At 39.5% G+C, this 19133-nt stretch overlaps 1 protein-coding gene and 1 pseudogene across 1 annotated transcript in view; one reads left to right on the top strand and one right to left on the bottom strand.

The window, feature by feature from the left end:
* Positions 1-19133, top strand: part of Mctp1 (multiple C2 and transmembrane domain containing 1) — an 865685-nt gene that overhangs the window by 454740 nt on the left and 391812 nt on the right. The gene's annotated exons all lie outside the window — the stretch shown is intronic.
* LOC116897352 lies at positions 6727-7967 on the bottom strand (annotated as a pseudogene).

Genomic DNA, 19133 nt, shown 5'->3' with positions numbered 1-19133 from the left:
CTGAGATCATCTTCAACTTATTTCTTCAGAGACTTGAAGTTCTTGTCATACAGCTCTTTCTCTTGCTTGGTTAGAGTCTCAGCATGGTATTTTATATGATTTGTGACTATTGTGAAGGGTGTCATTTCCCTAATTTCTTTCTCAGCCCTTTATACTTTGAGGAGAGGAAGGTTACTGATTTGTTTGAGTTAATTTTATATCCAGGCACTTTGCTGAAGTTGTTTATCAGGTTTAGGCATTCTCTGGTGTAATTTTGGGGTCACTTAAGTATACTATCACATCTTCTGCAAATAGTGATATTTTGACTTCTTCCTTTCCAATTTGTATTCCTTTGGCCTCTTTTTGTTGCCTAATTGCTTTGGTTAGGACTTCCAGTATGATACTGAATAGGTGGGGAGAGAGTGGGCAGTCTTGTCTAGTCCCTGATTTTAGTGAGATTGCTTCATGTTTTTCTCCATTTAGTTTAATGTTAGCTACTGGTTTGCTGTATATTGCCTTTGCTATGTTTAGGTATGGGCCTCGAATTCCTGATTTTTCCAAGATTTTTATCATATAAAGAGGTATTGAATTTTGTCGAATGCTTTCTCAGCATGTAATTAAATGATCATGTGGTTCTTATCTTTGAGTTTGTTTATATAGTGGATTACGTTGATGGGTTTCTATGTATTGAACCATCCCTGCATCCATAGGATGAGGCATACTTGATTATGGTGAATTTTCATTTTGATGTGTTCTTGAATTTGGTTTGCAAGAAAGAATCTTGTCGAGTATTTTTACATCAATATTCATAAGGGAAATTGGTCTTTAGTTATTTTCCTTTGTAGGATCTTTGTGTGGTTTAGCTATAAGTGTAATTGTGGTTTGAAAGAACAAATTGGGTAGTATTTCTTCTGTTTATATTTTGTGGAATAGTTTCAACAGTATTGGTATTAGGTCTTCTTTGAAGGTCTGATAGAATTTTGCTCTAAATCCATCTTGTCCTGGGCTTGCTTTTTTTTTGGTTGGGAGACTTCTAATGAGTGCTTCTATTTCTTTAGGGGTTATAGGAATGTTTAGATGGTTTATCTGATTCTGATCGAACTTTGGTACCTGGTATCTGTCTAGAAAATTGTTTATTTCATCCAGATTTTCTAGGTTTATTGAGTATAGGCTTTTGTAGCAAGATCCAATGATTTTTTGAATTTCCTCAATTTCTGTTGTTATGTCTCCCTTTTCATTTCTGATTTTGTTTATTTGGACACACTCTCTGTGCCCTCTGGTTAGTCTGGCTAAAGGTTTATCTCTCTTGTTGATTTTCTCAAAGAACCAGCTCCTGGTTTTGTTGATTCTTTCTATGGTCCTTTTTGTTTTTACTTGGTAGATTTCAGCTCTGAGTTTGATTATTTCTTGCTGTCTACTCCTCTTGGGTGTGTTTGCTTTTTTGTTCTAGATGTTTTATATGTGCTGTTAAGCTGCTAGTGTTTGTTCTCTCCTGTTTCTTTTTGAAGGCACTCAGAGCTATGAATTTTCCTTTAAGCACTGCTTTCATTGTGTTCCATAAGTTTGGGTATGTTGTGTCTTTATTTTCTTTATATTCTATTTTGTCTTGTCTTTTTTTTTTCTTTTCTTTCCAGAGCTGATGACCAATCCTAGGGCCTTGCACTTGCTAGGCAAGTGCTCTACCACTGAGCTAAATCCCCAACCCCATTTCATTATATTCTAAAAAGTCTTTAATTTCTTTCTTTTTTGGCCAAGTTATTATTGAGTAAAGCATTGTTCACCTTGCATGTATATGTGGGCTTTCTCTTGTTTCTGTTGTTATTTAAGACCAGCCTTAGTCAATGGTGTTCTGATAGGATGCATGGGATTATTTCAATGTTCTTATATCTGTTAAGGTCTGTTTTGTGACTGATTATATGGTCAGTTTTGGAGAAGATACCATGAGGTGCTGAGAAATAGGATGAATGTGTATATATATATATATATATATATATATATATATATATGTTAGATCCATTTGGTTCATAACTTCTGTTAGTTTCACTGTGTCTCTGTTTAGTTTCTTTTTCCACTGCTAAGAGTGGGGTGTTGAAATCTCCCACTATTATTGTGTGAAGTACAATGTATAATTTGAAGTTTAATAAAGTTTCTTTATGAATGTGGTTGCCCTTGCATTTGGAGCATAGATTTTTTCAGAATTGAGAGTTCATATTGGTAGTTTTTCCTTTGATGAGGATGAAGTGTCCTTCCTTTCTTTTCTTTCTTTCTTTCTTTTTTTTTTTTTTTTGGATAACTTTTTTTTGAATGTCAATTTTATTTGATATTAGAATGGCTACTCCAGCTTGTTCTTGGGACCATTTTCTTGGACATTTTTTTCCAACCTTGTACTCTGAGGTAGTGTCTGTCTTTATCACTGAGGTGCATTTACTGTATGCAGCAAAATTATGGGTCCTGTTTATGTATCCAGCCTGTTAGACTATTTCTTTTCATTGGGGAATTGCGTCCATTGATATTAAGAGATAATAAGGAATAGTGATTGTTTCTTGTTACTTTTGTTGTTAAAGGAGGAATTATGTTTGCGTGGCTATTTTCTTTTGGTTTTGTTGAAGATCCATTTGGTTCATAACTTCTTTCTTTCTTGCTTTTTTTAGGTTCTAGTTTCCCTCCTTGTATTTGAGTTTTCCATCTATTATTCTTTGCAGTGCTGTATTTGTGGAAAGATATTGTGTAAATTTGGTTTTGTCCTAGAATATCTTTGTTTCTCCATCTATGGTAATTAAGAGTTTTTCTGGGTATAATAGCAGTGCTGACATTTGTGTTCTCTTAGGGTCTGAATGACATCTGTCCAGGATCCTCTGGCTTTTGTAGTCTCTTTGGAGAAGTCTGGTGTAATTCTGATAGGTCTGCCTTTATATGTTATTTGCCCTTACTGCTTTTAATATTCTTTCCTTGCTTTATGCGTTTGGTGTTTTAACTGTTATTTGTTGGGAGGAATTTTTTTCAGGTCCAATCTCTTTGGAGTTCTGTAGGCTTTTTGTATTTTCCATGGACATCTCTTTCTTTAGGTTAGGTTCCTCTATAACTTTGTTGAAGACAGTTACTGGCCCTTTAAGTTGGGAATCTTTGTTCTCTTTTTTACCTATTATCCTTATGTTTGGTCTCATTATATCCTAGATTTCCTGGATGTTTTGGGTTAGAAGCTTTTTGCATTTTCATTTTCTTTGACTCTTTTGTCAATGTTTTATATGGTATTTTCTGCCCCTGAGATTCTCTCATCTATCCTTTTCATTCTGTTTCTGAATCTTGCATCTGTGACTCCTGATCTCTTTCCTGGGTTTTCTATCTCCAGGGTTGTTTCTCTTTGTGATTTCTTTATTGTTTTTATTTCTCATCCTGGATGATTTTGTTCAATTCCTTCACCTGCTTGGATTTGTCTTCCTGTAACTCGTTAAGGGCTTCTACTTGCTTACCTGTGTTTTTCTATATTTCTTTAAGGAATTATTTTTGTCCTTCTTAAAGTCCTCTATCATCATCATGAGATGTGATTTTAAATTCAAATCTTGCTTTTCTGGTATGATGGGGTATAAAGCAAGGGCGTTTGTGGGACAACTGGGTCTAATGATGCCAATTAGTCTTGGTTTCTGTTGCTTGCCTCTTGTCATCTGGTTATTCCTAATGCTACCTGCCCTGATGTTTCTGACTGAATCCTGTCCCTTCTATGATTCTGGTTGTTTCAGAACTCCTCAGAGTCCAGCTGTCCAACTGTCTCTGTGAACCTGTGATACTAGGATCCTATGATCCTGAGATCCTGGGTGTGTCAGAGCCTTTGGGAGTCAAGCTGCCTTTGGGATCCTGAAATCCTGGTGTGACCAAGCTCCTGAGTTCTTACTGTGTGGGAGCTTCTGTTAGTCAAGGTTTCTCTGGGTGTTACAGGAGTGGGTGGGGAGCCAGTGTCCTGGGTTTGCTCTGGGCACAGGTGCAAGCTGGAAGGAACTCGTGCCTCTGTCTGTGCGGGGTTTGTATTTTCATGGTTCCTGGGGTTGGGTGGTTGGGTTTCCCAGTTGTGCTCGGTGTTGGGAAAGATGTTGTGGCCTCAACTGTGTTCTTGAATGTGTCACAATTTCAGTGCTCCTGGGTGTGTGTTCAATCTGATGGGAGTTGAGCTTCCTCTATGATCCTGTGACCCTGTGGTCCTGTGATCCTGGGCTTTTCAGAGCATCTGGGAGACAGGCTCCCTCTGTGTATTGTAAGTGTGATGCAGAGCCAGCACCCCAGGTCTGTTCCAGGTGCAGGTTCAGACCTGAAGGAACCTGTGCCAGTGGCTGTGTGGGGGTTCCTATATCCCTGGATCCTGGGCGACCCAAGTGCTCTGGGTATGGGGGCAAATGTTGTTCCCTCTCCTGTAATCCTGGGCATTTCCATACATATTTGTATTTAATAATTAATATTCAACTATGCCAACAAAAGTGAATTTCTCTCAGAGCACATTTCCCTGGTATCTTTAGAACTCAGCTTTTAATGACCTTTGTTGATGCAGAAAAGACATACCATGTTGTCTTTTGTGCTAAGATAATGAATTAAATGTGTTGTTAGTCAATTTTCTTTTAAGGTTTTTTTATAAGTGCTGAAAATCAGATGTAAGTGTGGCTTATGCATTAGATACATGATCATTTACATACATGTGCATCTTACTCCTTTAACCAAGATCCTATCATTAAGAATCTTTTCATAATGACCTGGTGTCTTTAAATATTTTACTTGTACATTTTTATGGACTAATCTTGATAATCAGTTCATTTATACAATGTGTGATGAATAAGTCAGTATTATGATTTCCACCTCTTTAATGATTTTTTACCTTCGGTATTGGTAATTTAATAGTCTTGGCATTTCGAAGTGAACCATGGGTTGTTTTAACTAGTAATTGGGGCCAAGGGTATTTCCTCCATTTTGTTTCTGGTTCTTCTTGTTCTTTTCCTTTTCCCCTTGCTATCCCAGTGTTCAGTGACCACAACTGCAATCCATGTTTTCCTACAAGATTGACTTAGTGGTAGTCACAAATGAGTAAGAACAAAGCCAGATTATTTTACTTATTACAATGACCTTCAGTTCTATTTATGTTGCTATAAATTATAAGTTTCATAGTCTGTGATCTTGAATTTCATGTGTTTGTTGTGTGTGCATACAGACACACATAAATATTCATAATTGCAAACTATAATGTTTCTGAAAATGGTTTGGTAAGTACCTGAGAAGGTTCATATGTGTGTGTGTGTGTGTGTTGTTGTTGTTGTTGTCGTTTACTAGAAAGTTTCTGCTTGTTTGTTTGTTTTAAAAGTTGTGATTTGAAACAGGTCCCACTATATAGTCTAGGGGTGCCTTGAACTCAAAATCTTCCTTTAGCCTCTTGACTGCTGAAGATATAGGCCTGTACTAGCTTGTGGTCAATTCTTGGAATTCTGTTGTAGTGTAAGGTCAGAGGGGAGCCTTTGCCGTGTGATTGGTTGTGAGAACTGTGACTTGGTGAATGGATTAATTTGATGGAATCACAATGTGATACATTGGGAACTAGTAGAAAATTTCAGAGTTGGAGGAGTTTGGTTACAGTGGCATGTTGTAACGTGTTATTGTTCCAAGCATCATTCTTACTTTCTATCTCCTTTATACCTAATCAATACACACACACACACACACACACACACACGTGTTTCAAATCACATACGTGTGTGTGTGTGTGTGTGTATATGCCCACCATCCTATTGATCAGATTTTCTGCAGATCAGTGTAAAGATGAACTTTCATGAATTAATGCTATTTAGATGAATTATTGATTTTACAGAATATCTGGTTGGGGGTCACTACAACATGAGCAACTGTTTTAAGGGTTGAAGCATTAGGAAGGTTGAGAGCCACTGGTATATGTTAACATACAGACATGTTATGAAATAGTGATAAGCGATGCGTTTAAGATTAAATGCAGGGTTGGGGATTTAGCTCAGTGGTAGAGTGCTTGCCTAGCAAGCACAAGGCCCTGGGTTCGGTCCCCAGCTCCGAAAAAAAGAAAAAAGAAAAAAAAAAAAGATTAAATGCAATGAATTTTAATGACATTTAGCTTTTTAACTTGAATGTTTAATTACATTGTAAACATTCACAGATTTCTAAATACACAAAGAATACTCAGCGAATCCTAATGTAAGCTGAGGACTTTAGTGATTTAAAGGTGCCAAGGCAGATTTCACTGGCTGTCACACATGTCATTTTTAGGCAGCAGTTAGTGGGGGAGCTGGTATGTTTGGCAAAAGTGGGTGTATAGAGCTCTGTACTTTTTGTTCATCTTTGCTGCAAACCAATAACATTCACAGAAAAGTAAATCTATGAAAGAAAACTTGTATGTAACTACTAGGTGTCTTTACTTTGTTACTACTTTAGTTAAAATACCAAACACATTCCATATTAATTACATCAACCCTCAGAATTAGTTATGAATCATAGAAAGAAAATCAGTTGTATCAGCAACAGAACCCCAGTTAGTATAAAACACCACAGCAACAGTACTCTAAAGTTTTTCTCAGGAAATCCAATCTAGCACCTAACTGCATGATTTAAAATATAAAGGTATTATTTCTTGTTTCAATTGGGTTCTATGTGTTTCCATCCATCCATTCTTTTTTTTTTAAACCAAAAAAAAAAAACCCACATTTTTTTTTCATTTAAAAAAGTTTTAGGTCACATAAAACAAGGCCACATTTACTCCTCCTTGTCTTCTGGCACAGGGTCTGTGGGCTGCTCTTCCACTGTTGCGCTGTTGCTCTCTGAGCCAGTGTTATTGTCACTGGTCCCTTCCACCTCCATGCTGTCAATCCCCTCCTGGCCACCCTCCTTGTCTTCAGGAGTAGAGATGCCTTCTTCACCATTCTGCTGACTCTCTGCAGTGTCTTCAAGGTGTTTCTCCTCTGTCTCCATCAGGATGTTCTCCTCATCTTTCTTCTCGGCTTCGTTTGCCATTTGCTCTTCCTTTGGGGGCGATGCTACCTTGACTACACTCAGCTTGCTCAGCTGCCTCTTTCTCCTTCTCCTCCTGCCTTTTGCCGCCGGCCTGTTCCTCCACCTGTGCAATCTCAGCTGCAGTCCTCTCCATGCCTACTTCCACCTTCAGACCACAAAGCTTTTTAAGTTCATTGTTAAAGGAGTGTGCTTTCCAGGAATTTCCTCTTCTTTTCCTGGTGTTGTTCCTCTATCCGAAGAAGCTCGGCTTCTAGTTAAAGACTGGACCTGTCGCTTGAGGACCTGCATTCTAGCTGTTGTGACAACCGACCGCACATCAGGCACCACACTCTCACTGAGGAGCTCACTGATGAAGCTGTGGTTTCTCTGGAAATGAGCAGTGGCTGTATGCTTCATTGAAAAGCCATCATCATAATCGTCTAGATCCTCAGCAGGCTGAATGCTCATGTGCAACTTTCTCCATGTGCAACTGTCTCTGTTGACTTTCTTCCTCTAATGCAACTTCCACACATCTTTTTGCATTAATATACGCAAGGTATGCGGGGAATTATGATAGGCCTTCATAGATTCATTGTGCTCTATATTTTCTGCTTCGTATTCATTTAAATATTCTTGTTTCTCTTCATCAGTGAGATCTTGCCACATGCCACCAATAATTTTGCCAATCTCCCACAACTTTAGGTCAGGGTTGGAAGCCTTTACTTGGTTCTAGACCTTTCTGCTGTACCTCATGTAGGACATCAGCGGCTTATCTGGTGGCTTTGGAGGCTTTGGAATTGTAATGCCAGAGGACGCGGTGACCCGGCTGTTGGTGCCTGGGTTCCCTCCTAGCCGGTAGTTGTTGTAGGCGAGATGACTGTATGGATTGTGTCCCAAAAACCCTGGTGTGCTGGGCATTTGTGTTGCAGGAGCTGGGGTGGGAGGTGGGGCATAAGATAGTCTTTTTGACATTTTGAAAGACTAAGTTCACAGTTCCTTAAGAAGGAATCCGAGACACCACAGGGCGAGAAGGCGCTGCAGCTCCAGCTTCTCTTCCCATCCATCCATTCTTTAATTTGCAGTGTAACTGGTGATCCCTTACCTATTATATAAAACAAATATACATTTTTTTTCTGAGCAATTAGTGCCATACTCAGCATAGCTTAGTCCTAGAATCCTGACTGTGGCAAACAGGGAATGAATAAAAGATACACACACAGGTAGAAATACAGAAAACTGGGATGGTGTAGGCTTTCTGATGTAGGACACCAACTGCAACAGCAGCAGTAGCCCTAGAACTCATCACATTTATTTGAAATGTCTAAGTCAAGGAGATGGTGCTGCTCTCAGGGATCTAGCATCTGCTTATGTCATCACCTGCTGCCACCAGCAGCAGGTATGTGCTGTGAATTAAAGGGCTCCTAGCCACCCCAGACTTTTCTCTCTGCAGTCATGTCTCTCTGCCTTTTAGGTTACCTAACTGAACCTAAAGGATATTTCATAAGTAATGTTAATTGGCCATTGTAATAATGCCTTTGAATCTGGATCTAGAGTCTTAACAGGATTTCTTGAGGACAGATTAATAGCATATCTTTTGTCCTTCACCTTGTCTTAGTAACCTAGACAGTAATAAGTAAGTGGTACTATTCCCCTTTAATGCACTTTCCCTTTGCTCCGGTGTGCATGTGTGTGTCTGTGCATGCATAGCTCTCTATTCTAAATTTATATGCACCTATCTATCTCAGGACCAATCAAAGCACAAGCCTTATTCTATTTGAGAGAGTATAACTTCTCTTTGTAACACAGGAAGGTAACTTTGTCAAGAAGTAAATTCTCCCTCAGCATAGTGTATGGACAACTCTTTTAGTATAATTTAGGAATAGCTCTCCTAACATAGCTCAGGTATAGATCTCTTAGCATAATTGGGGGACAGCTCTTTTTAGTCTGGTGACAAAGTTGCCCAATTGCTTCTTACCCTATAAAATTCCTACCTACCTCTCCCCAAGCAGACCTAGGGAGGGCCTTTCTCTATTTTTGTACAATTAGGAATCACATTCAATCTTCTTTGTTTTTTCAAAGTAGATTTTACTCATTTAGTTGGATGTTTTATAAAATACATATTGAACCTATATTGAGTGAGCTCTCTGAATTGTACCACATAGCAAAGATTTTCAGTTCAGTAGAACGTACACATTTGAGGTTTCTACCCCAGAACCATGAAATCATACTCTCTGGAAAAAATACCATTCATCTGAATGTTAGAACCTTCTAGCTTGTTCTGATGTATTTTAAAATTTGGGAATCACTGATAAAAAAGCTTTTTCAAGAATCATATCACACTTCCATATACAAGTACCACACTGTAAACAACTGCTTGCAGCCACATGTGGATAAGCAGAAAGCCACTGTGCTAATTGCCATGTCAGTTTCAACTCATAAGAAAATGAAACCATGGAAATATAGCACAAGTAAGAGAAGAAAAGCTCAGGGGTAGCCAGAAGAGCTCAGTGAAAGATTGGTTGCTCCCCTAGACTTGCTTTCCTAGAGTGGTTCACCATACAGTAAGGCAGTGAACAGCTACATGGGGGTTTCATAAATATAGTACAAACCACAGAATTCCTTGGGTCTAGAATAATCTATAAACGTGTACACTCAACCTAGGCTTCCCGGAATACCAAGTTCCTCTTACTCTCACTTGGACCTTAGATCTGATTCACTCCCCAGCCCCAGGTCTAAGACCAAATGAAAAGACAAACCATAGAACAGGAGTCCTTTCGGATGTCTACTAGACTGACATGACAGTTCAGAACTCATGAGCTCCATCTGACATGCCTTTAAATCCTGCTGGCTCACATTCTTAACATTATGTTTACGCAAGCACATGTATGTCTGTATGTCTGGGAGCACACATGAGTGTTGGGAATTGAACTCAGTTCCTCTGCAAGAGGAGCTAACATTCTTAACCACAATCCCTGAAGCTCCTGAAAGAATTGTGGTTGAAAACAGTTAGCTTGGTTATAAGCATGTGTCAGAAGTTGATTGTATAGATGAAAAGAGTCCTTCTAGATTAAATGGAAAATTGAACCCGAAGAATATTTTATTAATATCGCTAATATCTAATTTTCTTATTTTCCCTAACTGCAAGAGTAGACTTGGTTTCCAGATCAAAGAACAAGCATTGTTGTTTCTAGTGTCAATCTCTCAGGCCCACTCTCTCTTCTCCTGATGGAGATATTGAGAGCTGATGTTAGCCACATTTACATAGAGCCATGTACAGGGGAGGGGCCACGACAGCGCCTCTGTCAGTGTGTGTCAGTAACAAGTGCTGCACAGAAGAATCATTTTTCCTCTGTTGAGAAAGGAAGAGAAACTTTGTCTTCCTAATGAGCACAACTTGTATCTTTGTCTTTGTTATTCTTTAGAAATAAGGTTGTACTGAGATTTCACCTCACACCAGTGAGAATGACTAAGATCAAAAACTCAGGGGACAGCAAATGCTGGCGAGGATGTGGAGAAAGAGGAACACTCCTCCATTGTTGGTGGGATTGCAGACTGGTACAACCATTCTGGAAATCAGTCTGGAGGTTCCACAGAAAATTGGACATTGAACTGCCTGAGGATCCATCTATACCTCTCTTGGGCATATACCCAAAAGATGCCCCAACATATAAAAAAGACACGTGCTCCATTATGTTCATAGCAGCCTTATTTATAATAGCCAGAAGCTGGAAGGAACCCAGATGCCCTTCAACAGAGGAATGGATATAGAAAATGTGGTACATCTACACAATGGAATATTACTCAGCTATCAAAAACAATGCCTTTATGAAATTCATAGGCAAATGGTTGGAACTGGAAAATATCCTGAGGTAACCCAATCACAGAGAAACACACATGGTATGTACTCATTGATAAGTGGCTATTAGCCCAAATGCTTGAATTACCCTAGATGCATAGAACACATGAAACTCAAGACGGATGATCAAAATGTGAAGGCTTCACTCCTTCTTTAAAAGGGGAACAAGAATACCCTTGGCAGGGAAGAGAGAGGCAAAGATTAAAACAGAGACTGAAGGAACACCCATTCAGAGCCTGCCCCACATGTGGCCCATACATATACAGCCACCCAATTAGACAAGATGGATGAAGCAAAGAAGTGCAGGAAGATAGGAGCCGGATGTAGATCTCTCCTGAGAGACACAGCAAAAATACAACAAATACGAGGCGAATGCCAGCAGCAAACCACTGAACTGAGAACAGGAGCCCTGTTGAAGGAATCAGAGAAAGAATTGGAAGAGCTTGAAGGGGCTCGAGACCTCATATGAACAACAATGCCAAGCAACCAGAGCTTCCAGGGACTAAGCCACTACCCAAAGACTATACATGGACTGACCCTGGACTCTGACCTCATAGGTAGCATTGAATATCCTAGTAAGATCATCAGTGTAAGGGGAAGCCCTGGGTCCTGCTAAGACTGAACGTGATTGTTGGGGGGAGGGCGGCAATGGGGGGAGGATGGGGAGGGGAACACCCATAAAGAAGGGAAGGGGGAGGGATTAGGGGGATGTTGGCCCGGAAACCGGGAAAGGGAATAACACTCGAAATGTAAATAAGAAATACTCGAGTTTAAAAAAATAAATAAATAAATTTAAAAAAAAAAAGGAAATAAGGTTTTAGCTCTAGGGTTTCAGCCTTAAAAGGAAACTGGTTTAAACAAAGGGGCCTCCTCAGTCTCTAGAGCGTGTAACACCTCATGTACTCCTCCACACTCTGTTCTCCATTGCTGCCAAGCATGGATTTTGTGCATTGTTAATGTGTGACAATACTCTATAATTGTAAATTGAAGCAAAAAGTCTCTTTATAGGTGAAGAATGTCCAATTTGCTCTTCATAAAGATCTTTAAGATGAAGCTAAGTTGTTTAGAATTCTGAATAGTTATTATAGCAAAATGTAGTCAGAAGCAATAACTACAAAATTTTGCATTTCATTTTTCTAAAATTTTTATGTACCAAGAACTTACCACTTATTGAATAAAGTTATTAGAGAAGAATTGCTAGCTAAACTGGAAAACCTTTGCTGCTCTTTATTAGAGAAAGTTTTTGAGTATAATTATACAAGTAAAATAAATGGCTTTTTCCAGGAGTATTGAGAATTCTGAAATTTCAGTTGTTTTTAATACTTTATTAGTGTCATAGAATAAGTAATCACTTTTTAAGCCCTAGGAAAAAACCCGGCCATGGGAATGTGAGTTTCTTTGGCAGACAATTCCAGGAAGCCAGGGTAAGGATAAGGAGGAGACTGGGAAGGGAAAGATATGCTGCCCTGTGAGTAAATGAAGGCGCAGCTGACCTCTAGTGGTGAGTGCTCTTGGACTTGGTGTAGACTTTTCTTCAGAATGTCTCAGTGAGGAACCAAGAGCACTTCACAGTTTTTTGGGTTTTTTTCAATTAAATGCTGCTCCCAAGGTTGGGTTACTAATGGCCTGGCTCAGGCACAGGGCCAAGCAAGTTCTAGCTATAGAAAGTTAACAGCATGAGAGAAAAGAATGGATGTAGAAAGCCTTTGGTGTTTAGGGAGGTAAGTCAGTCACAACACAGGTTTGTCATCAGGGAGACAAGAACTAAATCCTATCTGCAAACTGGGCATCACAAAAATATGGTCTTCCTAGGAACAAGCTGTTAAGAGAGTTGGGACCCTGCTTGTAAGATCTTGTGCAATGTACCAAGTAAGCCCTTCTATTAGACCCTCCTCTTTCTCTTCCTCTTCCTCCTCTTCCTCCTCCTCCTCTTCCTCTTTCTCCTTCTCCTCTTTCTCCTCCTCCTCTTGCTGCTTCTCTTTTGTATTTTTGAGACAGTGTTTCTCTATGTTGCCTTGGCTATCCTGGAATTCACTCTGTAGACCAGACTGCCCTAGAGCTCAAAGAGATCTGCCTATCCCTGCCTCCTGAATGCTAAAATTAAAGGTGTGCACCACCTGCCTGGCAATATTATTACTTTAACATGATAGTAACTAAACATGATTGATGTAACAAAGTGTTGAGTATTTATCTAAATGGCAACTGCAAGGGTCTTTGCTTTCCCATTATTTTTAGTGTGTATTATAGATTCTAATGAGTTCTGGCATTTTCTTTTCTGTGGGCTTCTTTGGCATATTTCTGTTTTAGCCTTAACAGGTGACTGATGTTGACAGCCTTCTCATTGTGTCTCTGAACTACATACTCCAACGCACCAACCCATCTTCTTACAGAGAAAGAAAAGCAGGATGCTGAGGGCTGGAAAAAAGGCAACTATTCTTCTGACTTTGAAGATAATGCCTGCAGTTTTTAGTCTGCCTGTTTAAAGTGTAAAGCTCCTACTTTCTTTAAATAGCATGCTAATCACCTGTGAATAATTTCAGAGTTGCTCTTTGGTATACTTTATATTCCTGAAAAGAAATCAGTTTTAGGCCTCAAACCTACCAGAGAAGCAAAGCTAGGTTATAGTACTTTGTGGTATTTTTAAGTGATTGGAAATTGCTTTCTTTTTCTGCTCTTGGTTTTGCTATTTTGATACAACAATATTGATAAGCACAAATATTCTTTGCTGTTACAAATGATAGAACCTATATCAAAAGTCAATGGCTTCTGCTTTTTACTCAATCATCTGTCCAAAAAGTTAATAAAGTGAAAAGACAACATCTCAAATGGCTTGCTATTGTTCCAACATAGGCTACCACTATTCAGTAAACTGGAGTATTTAATTTTTCACAAGAAAATAATGAACTGTTTTAAAAGTTATGAGTAAAGGCAACACATTTTAGATATATTGTGGTTGAAGAGTACATACTATAACCATACAGATTTGAAGTATATGATGCTTTTCTTTCTATGCTATTGATTTATAATTACGTATTAGATGTCAGAGCCCCAGGAAGAACAAACTCTGCACATTTTTATTAAGTTTAGTGTAATTGAAGAAGATGCAGTAGGAAGTATTCTGAGAATTCTCTATGAAGAGAGCCCTGACCAAATCAGCATAATTCTTTGATTAGCTGTGGCCTGTACATCTACCTGGGGACCCTATATTGAGATCTAGAAGATAGAATGTAATAAATCACCCAAATAAAAGTAGATTTAGGACTTGTAGCGTAGGCAGAATTCTATAATGGTTCCTAATGACCTAAGTCCTCATATACTAAGCCTTCAGAAAAGACAGACTGAATTGCGGGAATGTCACTCTGTTGGTTGGCTGTGCTGCTTTTACACATGCAATGTCTCCCCAAGTCAGTCAAAAGGAGGTGGCCTTCAATGGACCTTACTTAATAAGGTAAACCCTTTAAAGGCTCACAACTTTGAGTAACAAGTCTAAATAGGGGTGTTAAGAATATTTTTATTTGGTGTTTACCGGAAGTCCCACACCCGCGGATCCCGGCCCGCAGCAGCTCTCTGCTCCCAGAGCCCGTGGGAGACAGACCTTACCGCCTGGTCAGGTGGGCACTCCTGAGGCTGCAGGCGGAAGAGACCACCAACACTGCCCACCCCTGCCCACATCCCTGGCCCAAGAGGAAAGTACACAAGGCCTCTGGGTTCCTGTGGGGAGGGCCCAGGGCGGCAGGGCCCTGCCTGAGACACGCTGGAACCTGAAGGAAACAGACCAGATAAACAGTTCTCTGCACCCAAATCCCGTGGGAGGGAGAGCTAAACCTTCAGAGAGGCAGACACGGCTGCGAAACCAGAAGAGACTACTCTCTGCACACATTACTGATTCCAGAGGAAAGCACCAGAATCCATCTGGAACCCTGGTGCACGGAGGCTCCCGGAAGGGGCGGCGCAGATCTTCCTGGTCACTGCCGCCGCGGAGAGCCCGTGGGCAGCACCCCGCGAGTGAACTTGAGCCTTGGGACCACAGGTAAGACCAACTTTTCTGCTGCAAGTGACCTGCCTGGTGAACTCAAGGCACAAGTCCACAGGAACAGCTGAAGACTTGTAGAAAGGAAAAACTACACGCCCAAAAGCAGAACACTCTGTCCCCATAACTGACTGAAAGAGAGGAAAACAGGTCTACAGCACTCCTGACACACAGGCCTATAGGACAGTTTAGCCACTGTCAGAAATAGCAGAACAAAGTAACACTAGAGATAATTTGATGGCGAGAGGCAAGCGCAGGAACCCAAGCAACAGAAACCAAGACTACATGGCACCAGACCCAATTCTCCCATCAAAACAAACATGGAATATCCAAACACACCAGAAAAGCAAGATCTAGATTCAAAATCATATTTGACCATGATGTTGGAGAACTTCAAGAAAGACATGATGAACTCCTTACAGAACAAGTAGAAGCCTACAGAGAGGAATCTAAAAAATGCCTGAAAGAATTCCAGGGAAAACATAAATAAACAAGTAGAAGCCCCATAGAGAGGAGACACAAAAAATCCCTGAAAGAATTCCAGGAAAACACAATCAAACAGTTGAAGGAATTAAAAATGGAAATAGAAGCAATCAAGAAAGAACACATGGAAACAACCCTGGATATAGAAAACCAAAAGAAGAGACAAGGAGCTGTAGATACAAGCTTTACCAACAGAATACAAGAGATGGAGAGAGAATCTCAGGAGCAGAAGATTCCATAGAAATCATTGACTCAACTGTCAAAGATAATGTAAGCGGAAAAAGCTACTGGTCCAAAACATACAGGAAATCCAGGACTCAATGAGAAGATCAAACCTAAGGATAATGGGTATAGAAGAGAGTGAAGACTCCCAGCTCAAAGGACCAGTACATATCTTCAACAAAATCATAGAAGTAAACTTCCCTAACCTAAAAAAAGAGATACCCATAGGCATACAAGAAGCCTACAGAACTCCAAATAGATTGGACCAGAAAAGAAACACCTCCCGTCACATAATAGTCAAAACACCAAACGCACAAAATAAAGAAAGAATATTAAAAGCAGTAAGGGAAAAAGGTCAAGTAACATATAAAGGCAGACCTATCAGGATCACACCTGACTTTTCGCCAGAAACTATGAAGGCCAGAAGATCCTGGACTGATGTCATACAGACACTAAGAGAACACAAATGCCAGCCCAGGCTACTGTATCCTGCAAAACTCTCAATTAACATAGATGGAGAAACCAAGATATTCCATGACAAAACCAAATTTACACAATATCTTTCTACAAATCCAGCACTACAAAGGATAATAAATGGTAAAGCCCAACATAAGGAGGCAAGCTATACCCTAGAAGAGGCAAGAAACTAATCGTCTTGGCAACAAAACAAAGAGAAGAAAAGCACACAAACATAACCTCACATCCAAATATGAATATAACAGGAAGCAATAATCACTATTCCTTAATATCTCTCAACATCAATGGCCTCAACTCCCCAATAAAAAGACATAGATTAACAAACTGGATACATAGCGAGGACCCTGCATTCTGCTGCCTACAGGAAACACACCTCAGAGACAAAGACAGACACTACCTCAGAGTGAAAGGCTGGAAAACAACTTTCCAAGCAAATGGTCAGGAAGAAGCAAGCTGGAGTAGCCATTCTAATATCAAATAAAGTCAATTTTCAACTAAAAGTCATCAAAAAAAGATAAGGAAGGACACTTTATATTTATCAAAGGAAAAATCCACCAAGATGAACTCTCAATCCTAAATATCTATGCCCCAAATACAAGGGCACCTACATACGTAAAAGAAACCTTACTAAAGCTCAAAACACACATTGCACCTCACACAATAATAGTAGGAGACTTCAACACCCCACTCTCATCAATGGACAGATCATGGAAACAGAAATTAAACAGAGACGTAGACAGACTAAGAGAAGTCATGAGCCAAATGGACTTAACGGATATTTATAGAACGTTCTACCCTAATGCAAAAGGATATACCTTCTTCTCAGCTCCTCATGGTACTTTCTCCAAAATTGACCATATAATTGGTCAAAAAACGGGCCTCAACAGGTACAGAAAGATAGAAATAATCCCATGAGTGCTATTGGACCACCACGGCCTAAAGCTGGTCTTCAATAACAATAAGGGGAGAATGCCCACATATACGTGGAAATTGAACAATGCTCTACTCAATGATAACCTGGTCAAGGAAGAAATAAAGAAAGAAATTAAAAACTTTTTAGAATTTAATGAAAATGAAGGTACAACATACCCAAACTTATGGGACACGATGAAAGCTGTGCTAAGAGGAAAACTCATAGCGCTGAGTGCCTGCAGAAAGAAACAGGAAAGAGCATATGTCAGCAGCTTGACAGCACACCTAAAAGCTCTAGAACAAAAAGAAGCAAATACACGCAGGAGGAGTAGAAGGCAGGAAATAATTAAACTCAGAGCTGAAATCAACCAAGTAGAAACAAAAAGGACCATAGAAAGAATCAACAGAACCAAAAGTTGGTTCTTTGAGAAAATCAACAAGATAGATAAACCCTTAGCCAGACTAAGGAGAGGACACAGAGAGTGTGTCCAAATTAACAAAATCAGAAATGAAAAGGGAGACATAACTACAGATTCAGAGGAAATTCAAAAAATCATCAGATCTTACTATAAAAGCCTATATTCAACAAAACTTGAAAATCTGCAGGAAATGGACAATTTCCTAGACAGATACCAGGTACCGAAGTTAAATCAGGAACAGATAAACCAGTTAAACAACCCCATAACTCCTAAGGAAATAAAGCAGTCATTAAAGGTCTCCCAACCAAAAAGAGCCCAGGTCAGACGGGTTTAGTGCAGAATTCTATCAGACCTTCATAGAAGACCTCATACCAATATTATCCAAACTATTCCACAAAATTGAAAGAGATGGAGCACTACCGAACTCCTTCTATGAAGCCACAATTACTCTTATACCTAAACCACACAAAGACCCAACAAAGAAAGAGAACTTCAGACCAATTTCCCTTATGAACATCGACGCAAAAATACTCAACAAAATTCTGGCAAACCGAATCCAAGAGCACATCAAAACAATCATCCACCATGATCAAGTAGGCTTCATCCCAGGCATGCAGGGATAGTTTAATATACGGAAAACCATCAACGTGATCCATTATATAAACAAACTGAAAGAACAAAATCACATGATCATTTCATTAGATGCTGAGAAAGCATTTGACAAAATTCAACACCCCTTCATGATAAAAGTTCTGGAAAGAATAGGAATCCAAGGACCATACCTAAACATAGTAAAAGCCATATACAGCAAACCAGTGGCTAACATTAAACTAAATGGAGAGAAACTTGAAGCAATCCCACTAAAATCAGGGACTAGACAAGGCTGCCCACTCTCTCCCCACTTATTCAATATAGTTCTTGAAGTTCTAGCCAGAGCAATCAGACAACAAAAGGAGGTCAAGGGGATACGGATCGGAAAAGAAGAAGTCAAAATATCACTATTTGCAGATGATATGATAGTATATTTAAGTGATCCCAAAAGTTCCACCAGAGAACTACTAAAGCTGATACACCACTTCAGCAAAGTGGCTGGGTATAAAATTAACTCAAATAAATCAGTAGCCTTCCTCTACACAAAAGAGAAACAGGCCGAGAAAGAAATTAGGGAAACGACACCCTTCATAATAGACCCAAATAATATAAAGTACCTCGGTGTGACTTTAACCAAGCAAGTAAAAGATTTGTACAACAAGAACTTCAAGACTCTGAAGAACGAAATTAAAGAAGACCTCAGAAGATGGAAAGATCTCCCATGCTCATGGATTGGCAGGATTAATATAGTAAAAATGGCCATTTTACCAAAAGCGATCTACAGATTCAATGCAATCCGCATCAAAATACCAATCCAATTCTTCAAAGAGTTAGACAGAACAATTTGCAAATTCATCTGGAATAACAAAAAACCCAGGATAGCTAAAACTATCCTCAACAATAAAAGGACTTCAGGGGGAATCGCTATCCCTGAACTCAAGCAGTATTACAGAGCAATAGTGGTAAAAACTGCATGGTATTGGTACAGAGACAGACAGATAGACCAATGGAATAGAATTGAAGACCCAGAAATGAACCCACACACCTATGGTCACTTGATTTTTTGACAAAGGAGCCAAAACCATCCAATGGAAAAAAAGATAGCATTTTCAGCAAATGGTGCTGGTTCAACTGGAGGTCAACATGTAGAAGAATGCAGATCGATCCATGCTTATCACCC

This window comes from Rattus rattus, chromosome 3 (genome assembly GCF_011064425.1).
Source record: "Rattus rattus isolate New Zealand chromosome 3, Rrattus_CSIRO_v1, whole genome shotgun sequence".
Lineage (NCBI taxonomy): Eukaryota > Metazoa > Chordata > Mammalia > Rodentia > Muridae > Rattus > Rattus rattus.
This window is presented reverse-complemented; position numbering and strand designations above follow the sequence as displayed.